Source organism: Anabrus simplex, chromosome 1, assembly GCF_040414725.1.
Source record: "Anabrus simplex isolate iqAnaSimp1 chromosome 1, ASM4041472v1, whole genome shotgun sequence".
Lineage (NCBI taxonomy): Eukaryota > Metazoa > Arthropoda > Insecta > Orthoptera > Tettigoniidae > Anabrus > Anabrus simplex.
The window spans coordinates 1,301,305,206-1,301,325,097 of NC_090265.1; the positions used below are offsets into that span (position 1 = coordinate 1,301,305,206).

General features: G+C 39.2%; 1 protein-coding gene across 3 annotated transcripts in view; it reads right to left on the minus strand.

Annotated features, from left to right (window-relative positions):
- The window catches only part of c12.2 (von Willebrand factor A domain-containing protein c12.2), a 753,464-nt gene that overhangs the window by 608,694 nt on the left and 124,878 nt on the right, over window positions 1–19,892 (minus strand). The window lies entirely within an intron of this gene.

The following is a 19,892-nucleotide window of genomic DNA, read 5'->3' on the forward strand; positions in this document are numbered from 1 at the left end:
GTCAGAGTTGATTACTTGATTGACAGATGTATAAACTGTCTCTTCACTGTGGAGTATTGTGAGGATAGTCGAATTAATGTACACCACTTCTTCATTCGTTGGAGTTAAGATCACTCTGCAGCAGAGCCATGAGGTGGGTTTGTTCCTAATATTTTCTACGTCCGGGTGAACCGACGAAATGAGAGCTTCAACATTAGAAGTGGTGGTGGTGGTGGTGGTGATTACAGTTTTAAGAGGAAGTACAACTAGGCAACCAACCTCTTTATAACACTAAGCAGAGAGAAAAAAGGGAAGGGATCTGACACTTCAAAAATTGAAGGTATCGGCCAAACAAAGGCAAGGGCATCGAAGGGCATGAAAATGAAAGACTCCCTAGCCCTCGCAAACCTAATAGCATCGGAGTCAGAAAAGAACAAGAGTTGACCAAGGGTGGTCAGATAGGATAGATGACAGTGAGGAGCCCAACACAAGTGGAAACAATGCCAGGACTCAGCTAAGTGCCCTGTGGTCGCCAGCCCATGTTCCAAAGTTCAGAGCCCCTAGGGTCCCTTTTAGTCACCTCTTATGACAGGCAGGGGATACTGTAGGTGTTATTCTACCACCCCCACCTACAGAGGGATTCAACATTAGAAAGCGACATAAAAAATTCATCAGAAAGAGTAATGATCCTGTTACTATCTCCCAGTGAGCCCTTCCCTATCGACAACAAACTCTCAGTAAATGTGTTTATGTTTTCATCACCTCCTAGATGTACTCTCATATTCTGTGTCAGGGACAGATTTTTGATATTTGGCCAAAGTGATGATCTTAATGAAGAGTTCACTTCATCTGCTCTGCTCCCTCTTGGAACAACCGGTAACGTTTGACGAAAATCCCTAGAAAAGAGAATAGGGATACCTCCAAAGAAGTTATCACTATTTTGGATGTTCCACAGCGTTCGGTCAACTGCTTCAATTGCTTTTCTGTGAGCCACAGTGCATTCATGCCATATTATAAGACTGCAGTCTTGCAGAACCTTGGATATATTACTTTGTTTTGTGATGTTACATATTGGTGACTCTGTGCAGTCAAGATCTATAGGCACTTTAAACATCATTTGAGCAGGTTTGCCACCGGGTAAAAGAGTGGGTGCGATCCCTGAAGAGGCTACTGCTATAGCAATCTTACTATCCTCTACGATCTTAGACAACAGTAAGTTAATCAGGAATGTTTTTCCAGTTCCTCCCGGAGCGTCTAAGAAAAACATTCTACTTTCCTCATTTCTAACACAGTTTAATACTTCTCGATACATTACCGCCTGCTCATCTGTAAGTTTTGGTTCATTTAGTAGAACAAGAGACCTTAATGCTTCTTTATCGTAATTTGTTTCCGTGAGATAGTCAGCATTTAACGTTTGTAAGATCTGAGGGGAAGGAAGGCTGTAAATGTTCAAAGGCTGACCGCCAATCGATAGAACGTATTCTTCGAGGTCTTGAAGACTTCTGTCTTCCACATGGGCATCATTTTATCAGCAGTACCGTCCTTACACCAAGAAAGTTGTCATAAGAAATCTTCTGCTAGGCTCTCCTTATATTTCTTCCACAAATTCAATGGATCAGAGAGACTGCAAAAGACTAACAATATACCAAAAAGCCAGCAAACTTTTGCTGGGCTCTGTGAAACTATCGCCTCCCTCAGTGTCTCTTCCCATTGAGAGTCATCCAGTAGTAGTCCATGGACTTTGCAGGCACTCCGATATGTAGGGTGAAGTATGCCATTGACAGTGTGAAGGTCAGTGAAGGCAGTTGGTCCCCTGGCAGTGAATAGAAGCATGCGTAAATAGAAGCACTCGGAATTGTTATGATGGACTGCATACACTCGGTTAATTACGGGCTGCTTTCTAACGCCCGAAAAGCCACCACAGGTACTCCTTTCTTTCTTCTTACAAAGGTACCCTGTCGTTTGTTATACGTATAGTAAGGGAACGTCTTCATAAAACTGTGTCTTATCAAGATCATCTGTCTGATATAAGTTGAAGAATGCCATTAAGGTGGTGTTACGTGGATTTTCTATGTCTTGAGCAGTTTCCGCAGTAAACATAATTCTTTGAAAATTTTGTAGATGAACATCTAAATGCATTTCTGCGGGATACCTTCCATGGATAGGAAATGAAAGAATTCACCAAAACTGCTTCTGAGCTGGATATATACCTTCCGCTCTGATACTGGCACACCTCATCATTTTTGTCTTGCAAACCTAAGACTGCTTGATTGCTTCCTTTGTTGATGTATTTGACGGACTTAACACTCCTGCAGTATTCAACATTGGCGTGTGTTTTGAATATCCTAGATAAAACAGGACAGTATGGCACTATCCATCTATTATCCACTTCCATATCCTGTCCATTTAGCATAAAGTATGCAGTGAAGCCACCCTTAGAAGGATTCCTGTGCTTGTAGAATGGGTACCTATCGCTATCTGTGAAAGTTTCATTGACGAATGCTCACGGGTATCGTTTTGAACATCGTCCACCTTTCATACATGGTGAGCCTACGTTGAAAGATCCGCATGGTCCATGGACCATGTAACATTTAACTATGTTAAAAAGCTCTGGATCTTTATCTGGATCTGGAAATTCAGCGCTAATGACATATCAATGTCGACTGATTGTATCTTGTCCTCGAGCCATAATAATATGCGGGCGTGAGGCAAGCCAAGCTTTTACCATTCAACTGAGTACATAAAACAAAGAGTTGGCCCAAATATTTGTTCTTTGGGTAGTAAGTCCATGAGAGATTTTAATTTCATGTGAAATACACATGTAATAATGTCGTGACGATCATTTGCTGACTGACCATTGTATAAGACATTACCAATTTCTTCCCATTTTGGATTAGTTGTAATTGTAATGAAAAGATCTGGACATGAGTATTTTTTCACATAACAGAATGCATCTTGAGATCTCGTGCATATATCGGGGTCCTCCAGTGAAAGTGGACGGTAAAATGACTATCCATCCCAAATCTGCTATGTTACCCTTGTCCTGCCTCAGGGCGTCCTTAATGTGGATGTAGCTCTCAGCCCTTAATTCCCTTTGGTGTGTTTTGATACAGACTAACCTTTCAGTCTCTGTCTTAGCATACATATCTACCCAGAACTGATTGGACAGTTGACGGTAACAATGTAAGTAGTTCATCTCACCTTGTCTTATCATAATACGATAAAAATAAAACTGAAGACAAGATATTTTCTTGAGAGGGTCTTTAGTTTTCCGGTTCGTGGGTCTAAGTGGTACAGTAAGAAGTGAGAGCCTTCATATCCACGAGGGAACATCAGGGGATATTGAAGAGTGTTGTATGATCAGTGGGTTTCAGATATTCATCTCAGGCCCTGGTCTCTTGTCCGAAGCACGATGTCTCGCTTATCACATTCCTGCCCAACCAATAAGACAGCTATCTCGTTAGTTGTTGGCTGATTATAACAGCCTCTGTGCTCACCAGCAGAAACTCAGTCGGCGTGGATCACAATTTTGTGGGTGTCACCGTCCGGCATTGTCTCTAGAGTTGTGTTCAGTTCCTTGACATACGGGTTCACATCATGTAACATGCTCTGCAAATCATTAACTAAATGGCTTTTTAAATTTGGTATTATTGCTGTTCTTTGATCTACCTTTGCTTTGTGGTCTGCAATGAAATAAATTTGAAGATATTTAGAATTTTCATTGTTTGCATGGAGTAGTGAACCTACAGTATTAAGTGGTATACTTTTCCTTGAATGTTGGCATAAAATTCCCTTCCACTACTTTAGTAGCTCCAAAGCTTGTCATTTGGAATGCGCTGTTGAAGGAAATAGCGAGAGTCAGTTTGTGTCCCATTTAGCAGAGAAATAAGAAGTTCTGGTAGAGGACTTAGAGCAGTGGTTCCCAACCATTTGTGGCCCATCGCCCCTTTCTGGAAGTTGACTAACACCTATCGCCCCCTTTTCATTTTCATTGTATACCTAATTTTAATTTGAAGTAAAGTGTAAATAATAAAGCAGTTTTATTATTTTAAACAATTTAATACCATATATAAAAACAATCAAAGCAGTTTTATCCCGTCACTCTTAAATAAAATACAAAAATTAAAATGTACTTTTTACAGATATTTTTAAGAACAAAGAAGTGAAGTAATTAACTAAGATCATTGACGTACATTTAAAAAACATGAGTACATGTTTTCATTTTTAACTGGAATCTGGAAAAACTGATAAAGTTGGCAGTTAAAATTTTTAAAAATAAATGAAAGTTTGAAAACTTGGTTATTGATTTATTTTACCTTTTCAATGGCTGCCTTGTGCTTGGTGGATTTCACTTAAAGCTTGAATATCCGGCTTTATGTTCACCAAGTTCAGGCACAAGTCTCCTTTGAGGCAAATGTCCAACTTATTTCTTTGTTTTGTGCGGGGCTGGACAACAGAACTAAATCCTTTTTCAACTAAATATGTTGACGGGAACGAGATGAGAAGTGGTTCAGTTTCCCCCCACATTTGTGGATAAGTGTCCATAAGCCTCACCCAGGCTAACTCGTAACCGCTCTGCTTGAAAATGATTTTCACCTCACATTTATACTTCAGATCTAGAAACTCCGTCTGCAAAAAATTATCAAGCTTATCCACAGCTTCAAACGAGAATGGATCTAGAATCCAATCCGGAATTTGTAAGTTGGTCAAATCTTCAAATCTTGATTCCATGTCAGTTTTTAACTGGTCAAGGTGATCAATAAAATTTAGGATTTTGTCTTTTGGGAGTTCAGGAGTCCCCTTATCTGACACTGAACAGTTTTGAAGGGTCGGAAACTGAACCAGCCTTTTACGGCCAATATTTACCTTATAAATATCAAACTTGCCAATGAATGATGAAATGATTCCTTTGGCCTTGATAAGGTTCATCTTGTTTCCTTCACCTTATATTGACTTTGTTCATTTTTTTCAAAAATATCTGTAAGGTTCGCAAGTTCTAACTTGCGTTAATTCAAATTCTCACTTAAAAGAGGATCAGACGTGTCGAGAAATTCAGTAACCATGTCAAATAATTCGAAGAAACGGCGCAAACAGTTTCCTTTGGAAAGCCACCTCACGGCCTTACGTGGAAGCAAGCGTTTGACTTCCTCATCATTTTCATGGCAAAGTTGTCGGAACAGACGATCATTGAGGGAATTAGCTTTGCTGTTGACACCAGTAATAACCAGTTGTAGGGTATCATGCAGGATACCACTCAATTTTTTCGCAGCTAAGTGTTGACGATGAATGACACAGTGAATAGTGATGACCTCTGGCATTTCTGGGCTAGTAACCCAGCATGATGACCTGACATGGCAGGAGCACCGTCTGTTGCGCAGGGGAATCTCTTTTCCTCACAATAATCTTGCACCACTTTAAAAATCGACGATCCCTTCGTATCAGTGATCTTAGTTCTGGCAAACAACATTTCTTCGGTAATTTCCTTTTGTTCATTGATAAACCTCACACAAGCTAATGAAATTGCTTTGTTATCAATCACAGTTGATTCATCAATCTGCAATGCAAATTTACTTCTTTTCAACATATTGGCGAATTAGGATTCAACGTCCGTGACTATTTCGTCAATTTACCATGAAACAGTATTGTTGCTCAAAGGAAGCGATTGACTGTTTTTGTCGTAGTTCAAAATAAATGTGATAGAAAGGAAGGTCTTAAAAGTAGGACTGTTAGGCAGTACCATATGGCTGATAAAGCAGGCATGAGGCAGTTTCTAAAAAGTAACTATGATCGGTGGAAAACGGTAAATAAAAATGTAAACAGACTCTGGGATGGGTTTAAAGAAATAGTTGAGGAATGCGAAAACAGATTTGTACCTTTAAGGGTGGTAAGGAATGGTAAAGACCCACCTTATTATAATAGAGAAATAAAGAGACTAAGAAGAAGGTGCAGACTGGAAAGAAATAGAGTTAGAAATGGCTGTGGAAGTAAGGAAAAATTGAAGGTACTTACTAAAAAATTGAATCTAGCAAAGAAGGCAGCTAAGGATAACATGATGGCAAGCATAATTGGTGGTCATACAAATTTTAGTGAAAAATGGAAGGGTATGTATAGGTATTTTAAGGCAGAAACAGGTTCCAAGAAGGACATTCCAGGAATAATTAATGAACAAGGGGAGTGTGTATGTGAGGATCTTCAAAAGGCAGAAGTATTCAGTCAGCAGTATGTAAAGATTGTTGGTTACAAGGATAATGTCGAGATAGAGGAGGAGACTAAGGCCAAAGAAGTAATAAAATTTACATATGATAACAATGACATTTACAATAAGTTACAAAAGTTGAAAACTAGAAAAGCGGCTGGAATTGATCAGATTTCTGAGGATATAGTGGATCATGGGAGACTACTGGCAAAAATGAGTGCAATTGGACTAGACAAAAGAGTGACTGAATGGGTTGCTATATTTCTAGAAAATAGATCTCAGAGAATTAGAGTAGGTGAAGCCTTATCTGACCCTGTGATAATTAAGAGGGGAATTCCTCAAGGCAGTATTATCGAACCTTTATGTTTTCTTATATATATAAATGATATGAGTAAAGGAGTGGAATCGGAGGTAAGGCTTTTTGCGAATGATGTTATTCTCTATAGAGTGATAAATAAGTTACAAGATTGTGAGCAACTGCAACGTGACCTCGAAAATGTTGTGAGATGGACAACAGGAAATGGTATGTTGATAAACGGGGTTAAAAGTCAGGTTGTGAGTTTCACAAATAGGAAAAGTCCTCTCAGTTTTAATTACTGCGTCGATGGGGTGAAAGTTCCTTTTGGGGATCATTGTAAGTATCTAGGTGTTAATATAAGGAAAGATCTTCATTGGGGTAATCACATAAATGGGATTGTAAATAAAGGGTACAGATCTCTGCACATGGTTATGAGGATGTTTAGGGGTTGTAGTAAGGATGTAAAGGAGAGTGCATATAAGTCTCTGGTAAGACCCCAACTAGAGTATGGTTCCAGTGTATGGGACCCTCACCAGCATTATACCTGATTCAAGAACTGGAACAAATCCAAAGAAAAGCAGCTCGATTTGTTCTGGATGATTTCCGACAAAAGAGTAGCATTACAAAAATGTTGCAATGTTTGGGTTGGGAAGAACTGAGAGAAAGAAGAAGAGCTGCTCGACATTAAGTGGTATGTTCCAAGCTGTCAGCGGAGAGATGGCGTGGAATGACATTAATAGACGAATAAGTTTGAATGGCGTTTATAAAAGTAGGAAAGATCACAATATGAAGATAAAGTTGGAATTCAAGAGGACAAACTGGGGCAAATATTCATTTATAGGAAGGGGAGTTAGGGATTGGAATAAGTTACCAAGGGAGATGTTCAATAAATTTCCAATTTCTTTGAAATCATTTAGGAATAGGCTAGGAAAGCAACAGATAGGGAATCTGCCACCTGGGCGACTGCCCTAAATGCAGATCAGTATTGATTGATTGATTGATTGATTGATTGATTGATTGATAGATTGACTGACTTACGTTATTATTACTACCCCGTCGCCTAGCATGATTTCAACAATGTTTTTGGTAGCCAGTAAAACAAGAGTGTCGCCAATTGTGTGAGGTTTACCACATTTAGCAATCAATGAAGACACGTCGTAAGAAGCAAGAAGACCTTTGTCAGGATCAGTTGCTCGTTTTTTAAATAATTCACTCACATTAGGCCGCTTATCAGCTTTAGCTTTGAGGTGTTTAACTAATTTCTTTATTCACTTTATCACTGTGTACTCTTGATAAATGATCTTTCATTCACAAAGGCTTCATAGTTTCATTAGTAGTAAATGTTTAATGGCACAAAAGACAATGTAGAAACTGCACATTTTACGGTGACGCGATAAAACCAAATTTTAAATATTCAGCTGAGTATTGATGACACTTCTTATTTTGTGAATCTATTCGCATGAACTTCTGCACTTCAAAACAAACGCAAAAAATACAGAAAAGACACGCACAATAACTAATGGTGAGGCACACAAAGGCTAGTTAAAACTGAAGACGAACGTAGGTCAATGGCAAGTGTATTGTGATGGCAGGAAGGTGAGGGGATTGAGTCACCAGTCGGCCGCACTGAACAACAATAGGTGGTGACTGTGGAGAGGGGTGAGTGCAGTGAAGTCGCCGGCTGAGAATAGCTAGTGACTCGTGCTACCCGGCAATTTCTACTGTACAGTACTATTTTAATTTTTCCTCCTTTGATTACTCATCTCCCCCCACTTATTGATTGCCCCCCTGATAACCCAAATCGCCCACTTGGGGGCGATCGCCCCCAGGTTGGGAACCACTGACTTAGAGGATTTAATTTTTCCGGAAGACCAGCACATTTCTTCTGACTCTTGCTTCCATTTGAGAGCCCTACAGAAATGACACACTGTACTCAAAGATCCTATATGGGCTCTTGAATGGTAGTCGATAAGAGGGTTATAAGCATATGCACTTCACTGCTTTTCATGCCATGGAATCTTATTAGGACACCTAGATTCAATTGACGTTGAATGTAATTTTCTAACATCGGCATGCCTCACTCTATCTTCATCTAACCGTCTGCAATATCCATCGGTGGTCTATGAAGTACGTCTTTCTGCTGAGCATTTTGCATTTCGTTTAACGACGAGTAGCTACTTCGTCGTTGTGTTAACGCCTGAGAATATTCCTCCGCAATTAGGTTTTCACGTATGAGGGAATGGTGCTCTCTGTCGTGTTCCATTCGAGCCGTCCGCTGATCCTCTGATTCTGTTTCTCTTACACGCACCTGTCTAAATCTTTGCGAGCTGAGTCCAGCCTCGCACTCAAAAGCAGTCTCCGAATCACAGCCAGTGCTCTTCCTAAGTCCGTCTGCATTGAGTCTGGCCTTGCGGTGTGAAGCAATCTTGGACACCCTAGATGTGGATTGGTGTGCTCTCTGTGAGCTAAGCCTGGCCTCGCACTCAAAAGCAGTCTCCGAATCACGGTCAGTGCTCTTCTCCTCAGTCTGTCTGCATTGAGTCTGGTCTCGCGGTCTGAAGCAGTCTCAGGCACCCTAGACGTGGACTGACGTGCTCTCTGTGAGCTAAGCCTGGTCTCATACTCAGAAGCCGTCTCTGAATCATGGTCAGTGCTCTTCCTCAGTCTGTGTGCATCGAGTCCGGCCTCGCCTTTTTGAAGCAGTCTCAGGCGGCCTAGATGTGGACTGGCGTGCTCTCTGTGAGCTAAGCCTGGCCTCGCGCTCAGAAGCAGTCTCCGAATCATGGTCAGTGCTCTTCCTCAGTCTGTCTACATTGAGTCTGGCCTCACAGTCTGAAGCAGTCTCGGAAGCCCTCAATACCTTCACCTTTTTGGCTTTTGTTAAGGACCGTCCAATATTAATTCGCTTCCTAGCAGGCATTGTGAAGGGAACAGTCACAGTGTCAAAATCCAATCAGTAACCCTGCAATGGGCAGCAAAGTGGATGTGGTGGTGATTTTTTTCTGGTGGTGGTGGTGCTGGTGATTATTGTTTTAAGGGGAAGTACAACGGGGCAACTATCATCTATTAACACTAATTAGAAGAAAATTGAGAGATCCAATACTTCGAAGATTGAACCCCTCCCAGACCAGAAACCGGAAAGGCAGGAAGTACTAAGGGGGTAATGGTCAACAAAATACAGGTGGTTGTGATTATTGTTTGCAGAGGAAGTACAAATATGCAACAATCTTCTGATAACACTAATCACAATGAAATAAGAAGAGATGTGATACTTCGAAGAATGAAGATATTGGAAAAGGAGGGGAAAGTCCACAAAGGGGTTGAAAATAGCAATCAGCAACAAAATGGAAATTGGTGATTGTTTCTAAAGGAAGGACAACTCCTCAACAATCCTGTCTTATCACTAATCAGAACGAAATTGAAAGAGATCCGATACTTCGAAGAATGAAGATATCGGCAAAAGAAAGGGAAAGGCCGCAAAGTGCTTTGAAATAACAACCACAAACCCTGCCCAGAAGAGAATTTCAGTAGCAGGGGTTCCCAATGAAATTACAGTAGCCAAAAATTTCTAAAGTGAAAAATTAATTAACGTCCCGCCGCAACACTTCTGAAACAGGAAACAATATTTCAGATATTTATAAATGCAACTACTGCTATGTACACTCGCATAGATATGTTACCAATCTCGATTAGAAAGTAACACTGTAATACAGAGAAGAACTAAGCACCACCACGGTAAATTCCATTAAGCAGTCAAGTTCTGTTTGCTAAGAGCAAAATTGATTTTGGTTACGCTTAACGACATGGGTGATATAGACTGCTAAACATACTCGTTAGAGCGCCCCTCGCTGAAGTTCACCGAAGTAACTGTTGCCTGTAACTGTCATGGCGGCAGACACTTCATAGGTTTGACCGTTGCTTATGCTATTATACAAGGCTGGGAAATACAAGGCCTCACTGGTCGTGAAACTGGTTCCCGCTTGGGCTCTTGAAACACTACAAGTCATCACTCTCATTTTTGGTCCGTATTGAAAACAACGATCTCACTTAGTTTACAAAAGGTGTACATTTATTGTTCAACTTATTCAATACAATCAGTACCACGTTATGTGGTTAATTAGACATAGAAAATCTGAATATTATGGGGACATGTTTCGCCCTTCTTATTGGGCATCATCAGCCATATTAATATAATCTTAAAACAAACATTGTTAAAATGACAGTGACATTTATAATTTGTAAAAATTGAACTGGATTGTTATGGTATTAACTTTATAAAATAGTGGTTATAAAATATAATGTTGGGACATACAACACCTGCCAAAATTATTGTAAACTAATTTAAAATCTTGTCTAAAAGATCCCCGTGGAAACCTAGTGTAAATTACACTAACTGCAGTAGGCATTTTAAGGACTCAGATTATACTGCAAGCACAGCACTAAAAATCGTACTTTCGAACATAATTCTATCTGTATTTCAAGATTTTCCCAGACACAGACCACATAAGGCTACAGAAGTGGGAAATAAAGCTAAACCCTACAGGAAAATTGAGCTTCATGTGGAACCAATCACATCTACAGCCAGTGAAGAGAATGAACCTCCATCTGTAATTATCAGTGAACCATTATATAAAACCACAGGCACATGGCGTTATATTAAACTTAAACTATACTCCACTAAAATAGGTTTGAAACTGAAAATAATAGTGAGAAAATTTAGGAAACAAGGAGCACTTGTAATGAAGCAGAAAAGTATTATTACTACTTTAAATGAAAGGATGCATCAATTCAAAAAATTACAGGACTAGCTAAACAAGGTGATTTGAAGCAAATTTCTTGATTGAGCAGACTTAAACTTTTTGTAAATGAAAGTGTAAATTCAGAGAGAATAGTATAAAAGTCTGCATATTAATGTACAATAGATCATCCACAGGCTACAGGTTCATGAGACTTCTTAATATTGTGCACCCACCACACCAAAAAATCTTTTAAAAATTTACATTGGCCATTCCGGAGGAGAGACAGGAATTACTTCCTTGGTACGAGCACAACTGATTTCAGAAAATAAATCCTTACAGTACGATAATGAAAAGGTAGGTTCTATGATCACAGATGAGATGGCAATAAAACAAAGCTGGTTTATGATAGAAATTTGGATATGCTTCTTGGAATGACTGATGTAGAGAGAGATGCTGTCGGTATTGAAGACAAGCTTGCTACTAAATTGCTCTGCATTCTGTTAAAATGCCTTTCCACATATTACAGGATTCCTGTGTCATATTATTTTATACACAACCTGACTGGAGATCAACTAGCCGTAGTAATACGCAAGGCTTTACAGGTCGTTAAAGACTGTGAATTCCAAGTTGTCTGAATTGTGACAGACAACTGTCAAGTGGATATTGCCAACTCCTTGTGTGAGAAGGAGGCAGACCTTGTACATCAAATTCAGCACCCATTAGATCCCAGCAGGCCTGTATTTTTGAGTTCTGACCCTAGCTACATATTAAAAACTCTAAGATCACAACACTTGAGCAGGAATTTAAAAGTAAATGGTAACGTGATAACTGCAGAATATGTGAAAAAGCTGTATCACCAGCAAAAACGATTGGTAGTGAAACCTGTGTGGAAATAACTAAGAAAGTAGTACACCCTACAAATTTGGAAAAGATTAATGTTGCAAGGACTAAAGAAATATTATCAACATACACTACTGCTGACCTAAGAAGTTTGGAGAAAGTAAGCCCAGAAGAAATTGTATATTCGGTTAGAGGTTAGTATTTCCAAGTACAACCCGCCATTTTCAGATAAGTCTTCCTCGCAGACAGACCTTTCTCATCTTAAGAATCACAACAGATAACCATATCTATCAATACCACCCACTAAATATTTTTAAGGAAACAAATCATGCATAAGATCACTTAAACAAAGGAGGGTCTATATTTTTGGTTCAGATAATGCCGCAAATACAAAGAGTTTATGACAGGTAAATGGAAAGCTGAAAATGATCGAAGATGGAATAACATTCCAGTACACCGGGATAGAGTAAGGGTGATCGGGAATTGGAGGGAGGGGATGGGGTGGGGTACAGTTTTTACACCTTACTTTTTTTTAAATACTTATGTGGCAGCTGGAATCATAACATTTGGCTAACATATGGCTACTGGTCGTGTCAATGTTCATGCCGAATTTGTAGATTCTATCTTTCCTAAAAGTGTGTCAAACGATAACACATACGAGTAAAAAGTACAAAATTAACTTAAAATCGAGAAAATCTATTACTTTACATATAAGGGATAGAGATATGACAAAAAGTCATAGGACCAAAGTAGTAGATCTCTCCAAATTGAAAAATGATTGTGCTATCTGTTTTGTGATACAACTTATCGTTTAGCCACCAATTATTATCCCAAAACGAAGGTCTGCACCGTCATTAAAATTGCATCCATATTTCAATATTATCCAGGGCCAAAAGTTATACAAGTGAATAGCTTGGAATTTTTCCTCAAAGAAAAGAGTGTCCAGGTTTCAAGATTAGCACTCGCGTACTTACAGAGTAATTAAGGAAGAAAGTAATACAGTTAAGAAAATGGAAATTAATAGGAAATAGGATTATAACTGAGGACAGCCAGATAGGACAAATAAATACCAAGTGGATGTACTGGAAAATCAAATGTTCCTCAATAAATTGTGATGGTATGAGTTACGGATATAAGAAAGCAGTAACAGAGGAGAGATTTAGGATCAGGGATTCTTAGGTAAACAGATAAGACGACGACTTAGGGCAGGGATGGCGAACCTATGACACACGTGCCACTAGGGGACACTCAAACACGATTTGTATGGCACGTCAGACAAGATACTAACGTATTTTATGTTTTTAACATGTAATAAAATTGCATATTTTAACAATACATGAGTATGTCTCAATTAATTATACGGCCATATTTTTTAGAAATTGAATTAGGTTAAAGCAAAAATATACCTTTCTTAAAATTTATGTTTTAAAAATATGTAATTTTCAGTGACATCTGCAAAATAAAGTCATGAGATATTCAGTCAAATGGATTTATATATAATGCAATCTACTTTTTTTTTTCAATTGACTTTACGTCACATCGACACAGATAGGTCTTATGGCGACGAGGGGATGGGAAAGGGCTAGAACTGGGAAGGAAACGGCCGTGGCCTTAAGGTACAACCCCAGCATTTGCCTGGTATGAAAATGGAAAACGGCGGAAAACCATGTTCAGAGCTGCCGACAGTGGGGTTCAAACCCACTATCTCCCGAATGCAAGCTCACAGCTACGCACCCTTAACCTCATGGCCATCTTGCTCAGTCAATGGAATCTGGTACCTAATTGAAGTCAAATGTGGGGTTTCATTATTATTCTAAGGGAAAATAACCGAGGGCACACTAGACAGTAAAAAGTAATAAACAAGACCTTAACTGACACGCTAGTCGGTAAAGGTTTGTCATCCCTGACTTAGGGTGTTATTACTTAATCTATTCGAGGACGGTCATAACCTCGAACGACATTCTGCCAACATCCCGCAAAATGACCGATTGACGTCTCTCTTGCTTTCTACCCTAGGAACAACCAAAAATTTAGAGGAATGACGACAAAAATGGCAATATGTTACTTCCCTGCTGGTAAGCAGTCAGAGACGTTGCCACAGTAACCTGTAGGTTCATTGTCGTTCTATCGGTCACTCAATTCAGAACATGATACCCGGAGAAAATTGTAATTTTCTCTGTCATTTGAAGAGTAAGCAAATTATGAACACAGCAAAAGTTGTTTATAATGAAGAGACGTTTCACATACAGTCCACGGATTTTACAGAAAATCAATAGTATAAGATAAAATGGAGGAAAACTGTTCTGGTTTTCCTATAAATCCCAATCTATTCAAAGATGTTTAAATAATATGCACATCAAAACCTTCCCCGGGATGGGTTTACTGTAAATATGACGTTTAGTCGAGATCTATCCAGCCATTTCGCCGTGATGGTGAAACAGACAAACAGACACGAAAGATAAAATCCAACCAATATGATCTTAAGTTGACCTAAAACGGATAAAAATCTGAAAAATTTTCAAAACAAACAAAATTACAGACATCGGACCCCCTACAACTTTATTTATATAGATTGTGCTGTATACTTTGAAAGCCTAAGTGAACTATTTTTGTGCCATGTGTCACGTACTGTAAGTTCATGTGTGGGTTCGATTCCATTGACATTCAGCCACAAGAAGAATTGTTTAGAAGGGTTATAGGCAGGTACATTAAGGGAAATGGGGTAGCCTAGGGAGCGATGTGAAGTGAACAGGGAACTGGAAATCAAGTAGGAATGACATAAAAATGTTAGTGTTCAACTGTAGAAGCATTGCAAACAAAGGAATCGAATTAAGTAATTTAATAGATATATACTTACCAGATATTGTAACAGGAGTTGAATCATGGCTGAGAAGTGATATAATGGATGCAGAAATATTTCATGTAACTGGAGTGTGTATCGTAGAGATAGGATAGGAATGGTAGGAGGGGGAGTATTCATTCTCGTGAAAGAAGAATTTGTAAGCTACGAGAAAGTTAAGGATGAAAAACATGAAATTCTGGGTGTAAGGCTCATCTCTAAAGATAATAGGCAACTTGATATCTTTGGAGTGTACAGACCGGGAAAGGGTAGTGCTGATGCTGATTCAGAATTATTTGATAAGATAATCAGCTATGTTGGAAATGATATGGACAGGAATGTGATAGTAGCAGGTGATCTCAATTTACCAAATGGCAATTGGCAAGGTAATGCAAACGACAAGAAGCATGAACAACAAATGGCAAATAAGTTAATATGGGAAGGGCAGCTGATTCAGAAAGTGATGGAACCAACTAGAGGGAAGAATATTTTGGATGTGGTGCTGATAAAACCAGATGAGCTCTATAGAGAAACCGAAGTATTAGATGGTATTAGTGATCACGAAGCTGTTTTTGTTGTAGTTAAAAATAAATGTGAAAGAAAGAAAGGTATAAAAATTAGGACTATTAGGCAGTACCATATGGCTGACAAAACAGGCATGAGGGATTTTTTAATAAGCAACTATGATCGGTGGAAAACGGTAAACAAAAATGTAAACAGACTCTGGGATGGGTTTAAAGCAATTGTTGAGGAATGTGAAGATAGGTTTGTACCTTTAAAGGTGGTAAGGAATGGTAAAGACCCACTATATTATAACAGAGAAGTAAAGAGATTAAGAAGGAGGTGCAGGTTGGAATGAAATAGAGTTAGAAATGGTTGTGGAAGTAAGCAGAAATTGAAGGAACTTACTAGGAAATTGAATCTAGTAAAGAAGTCAGCTAAGGATAACATGATGGCAAGCATAATTGGTGGTCATACAAATTTTAGTGAAAAATGGAAGGGTATGTATAGGTATTTTAAAGCAGAAACAGGTTCACAGGACATTCCGGGAATCATTAATGAACAAAGGGAGTGTGTATGCGAGGATCTTCAAAAGGCAGAAGTATTCAGTCAGCAGTATGTAAAGATTGTTGGTTACAGGGATAATGTCCACATAGGGGAGATGAGTAATACTAAAGAAGTATTAAAATTTACCTATGATGACAATGACATTTACAGTAAGATACAAAAGTTGAAAACTAGAAAAGCAGCTGTAATTGATAAGATTTCTGGGGATATACTAAAGGCTATGGGTTGGGATATAGTACCATATCTGAAATACTTATTTGATTATTGTTTGGTTGAAGGAGCTATACTAAATGAATGGAGAGTTGCTATAGTAGCCCCAGTGTATAAAGGAAAGGGTGATAGACATAAAGCTGAAAATTACAGGCCAGTCAGTTTGACATGCGTTGCATGTAAGCTTTGGGAAAGCATTCTTTCTGATTATATTAGACATGTTTGCAAAATTAATAACTGGTTTGACAGAAGGCAGTTTGGTGTAGGAAAGGTTATTCCACTGAAGCTCAGCTTGTAGGATTTCAGCAAGATATAGCAGATATCCTGGATTCAGGAAGCCAAATGGACTGTATTGCGATTGACCTATCTAAGGAATTTGATAGCGTAGATCACGGATGACTACTGGCAAAAATGAGTGCTATTGGACTAGAAAAAAGAGTGACTGAATGGGTGGCTATATTTCTAGAAAATAGATCTCAGATAATTAGAGTAGGTGAAGCTTTATTTGACCCTGTAATAATTAACAGGGGAATTCCGCAAGGAAGTATTATTGGACCTTTATGTTTTCTTATATATATCAATGATAGGTGTAAAGAAGTGGAATCAGAGATAAGGCTGTTTGCAGATGATGTTACTCTGTACAGAGTAATAAATACGTTACAAGATTGTGAGCGGCTGCAGGGTGACCTCGATAGTGTTGTGAGATGGACGGTGGGCAATGGTATGATGATAAACGGGGTTAAAAGTCAGGTTGTGAGTTTCATAAATAGGAAAAGTCCTCTCAGTTTTATTTACTGCGTTGATGGGGTGAAAGTTCCTTTTGAGGATCATTTTTTTTTTTTTTGCTATGGGCTTTACGTCGCACCGACACAGATAGGTCTTATGGCGACGATGGGATAGGAAAGGCCTAGGAGTTGGAAGGAAGCGGCCGTGGCCTTAATGAAGGTACAGCCCCAGCATTTGCCTGATGTGAAAATGGGAAACCACGGAAAACCATTTTCAGGGCTACCGATAGTGGGATTCGAACCTACTATCTCCCGGATGCAAGCTCACAGCCGCGCACCTCTACGCGCATGGCTAACTCGCCTGCTATAAGGGGATCATTGTACGTTCCTAGGTGTTAATATAAGAAAAGACCTTCATTGGGGTAATCACATAAATATGATTGTTAATAAAGGGTACAGATCTCTGCACATGGTTATGAGGGTATTTAGGGGTTGTAGTAAGGATGTAAAGGAGAGGGCTTATAAGTCTTTGGTAAGACCCCAACTAGAGTATGGTTCCGGTGTATGGGACTCTCACCAGGATTACTTGATTCAAGAACTGGAAAAAATCCAAAGAAAAGCAGCTCGATTTTTTCTGGGTGATTTCCGACAAAAGAGTAGCATTACAAAAATGTTGCAAAGTTTGGGCTAGGAAGATTTGGGAGAAAGGAGACGAGCTGCTCGATTAAGTGGTATGTTACACGTAACAAATAACATTTTTGGTCCGTATTGATAATATTTGATTGAAATAATAACATTAAGTTATTTATTAGACCACCTAATCAATACAAAATCGTCTTGGATGATTTACATAAATTTACATAAATTTGTTAACTAATTATAACCGCCAGACTATCAACTTTATTTTTATGCAATCTTACTACTTGTTGTATAACAATCTGTTGTTTTATCCATTGCACTCATTTTAGCAGCCTTCTAATGTTAATTTTGTTAATACTTCCACTATTATATCTCATACATTGTATTTTTAAACCATCATTGTTATTTTTAATGTTATTTTACTTCAAATCTCTTCAAGATTTTAAAATTCATTTCATTATTACACGTTATTTAGACGCTTATTTTTAATTTAAGGTTAAGACTATGGCTGATGATGCCTTCAGGGAAGGCGAAACATGTACCACTATTAGTTAACAAATTTATGTAAATCATCCAAGACGATTTTGTATTGATTAGGTGGTCTAATAAATAACTTAATGTTATTATTTCAATTAAGTGGTATGTTCCGAGCTGTCAGTGGAGAGATGGCGTGGAAGGACATCAGTAGACGAATAAGTTTGAGTGGTGTCTTTAAAAGTAGGAAAGATCACAATATGAAGATAAAGTTGGAATTCAAGAGGACAAATCGGGGTAAATATTCTTTTATAGAAAGGGGAGTTAGGGATTGGAATAACTTACCAAGGGAAATGTTAAATAATTTTCCAATTTCTTTGGAATCATTTAAGAAAAGGCTAGGAAAACAACAGATAGGGAATCTGCCACCTGGGCGACTGCCCTAAATGCAGATCAGTAGTGATTGATTGATTGATTGATTGATTGATTGATTGATTGATTGATTGATTGATTTGATTGATATCCCATTACTGCTCTACTGCATTTTAAGGTTGGAACGCTCTATAGTATGATGCACCAATTAAAAGATGACATCGTCAAAATCTAGGCCCTGCACATGAGCAACTGAATTAGATATATCTGCAAGAGTGGGGATTTGGCGCCGTGCTCTACCCTGCGAATGTAATAGGAGGGAGTGGCATGTAACAGCAAGGATGTCAGACATCATACAGGCTGTATAAGTAACAGATGACTGCAGGATAAGTAAGACACAAGACCTCAGCACATTTTATCACTGCCGGATTGTTGGCACTACATATATAGCCCACTCCATCTCTAAAGTCATGCAGATGCTCGGCTTTCCCAGGGCCACCATATCAAGACTGTACCGTGAGTACATGGGTTCAGGCAAATCCACCACCAGCAGGGTCAACTGTCATGGTGAACAACATGGTGATGGGTCGCCAATGGCTAGCTCAGATCATAAGAGAGAAAAGAAGGGCCACAGTGCAGTACATCATTCATAAATTAATGCTGGAGAACAACAATGTGTGATAAGCCATACCGTCCAGAACCATCTCCTCATCATGGGATACAGAACCAAGAGTCCTACGAGGGTACCTCTACACAACACTTGTCAAAAGACACGACAGACATGGGCACTTCAAAATTGGATGCTCGAAGCATTAAAAAAGGCCACCAGGACAGATGAGTCGAGGTACCAGTTGGTGCATGCCAATGGCCAGCTGCGAGTGTGTTGTCAACCACACGAGGCAATGGATCCCTCTTGCCAGCACGGTACAGTTCAGGCCAATGGTGATGAAATTCACACATGGGGACTGTTCACACGCAATGAAATGGAACCCCTGGTACATCTGACGTCACTCATCGGCGAACATTACAGAAACCTGCTGGCAAATCATGTTCACCCCTTTGTTTACCTCCAGAACCCTGCAGGCAACCTATACCTACAGCAAAACAATGCTCTGAGGAACCCCGATCTCAATACCACTGAGGCACAACTCTGATGCTGCCGAGAGGGATGTGCGTGCCATGGACCCTGCTCCAACCAATCTATGTGAATTATGGGAGGCTGTGCAGTGATTTTGGATCAGTATGGCTGCCTAACACTTCAAGTGTCTTGTGGAATATATGCCACGCCGCTCTCCGCAGTCATCAGGACAGGGAGTGTTATATGCTACTAGCCAGGTATCTCTAATTCAATTGCTCATGAGCGTACAGTTTGTTTCTTAGATTTTGTATGCTATTAGCCCTTTCTGAGGATCAATAACAGTACATTGGCTTATGGACCTCAAGATCATGGATTCAGATATGCTAGCCTCGTATTGGTAAATTTATGTAAAATAAATCCTCCAGAACAAAATTC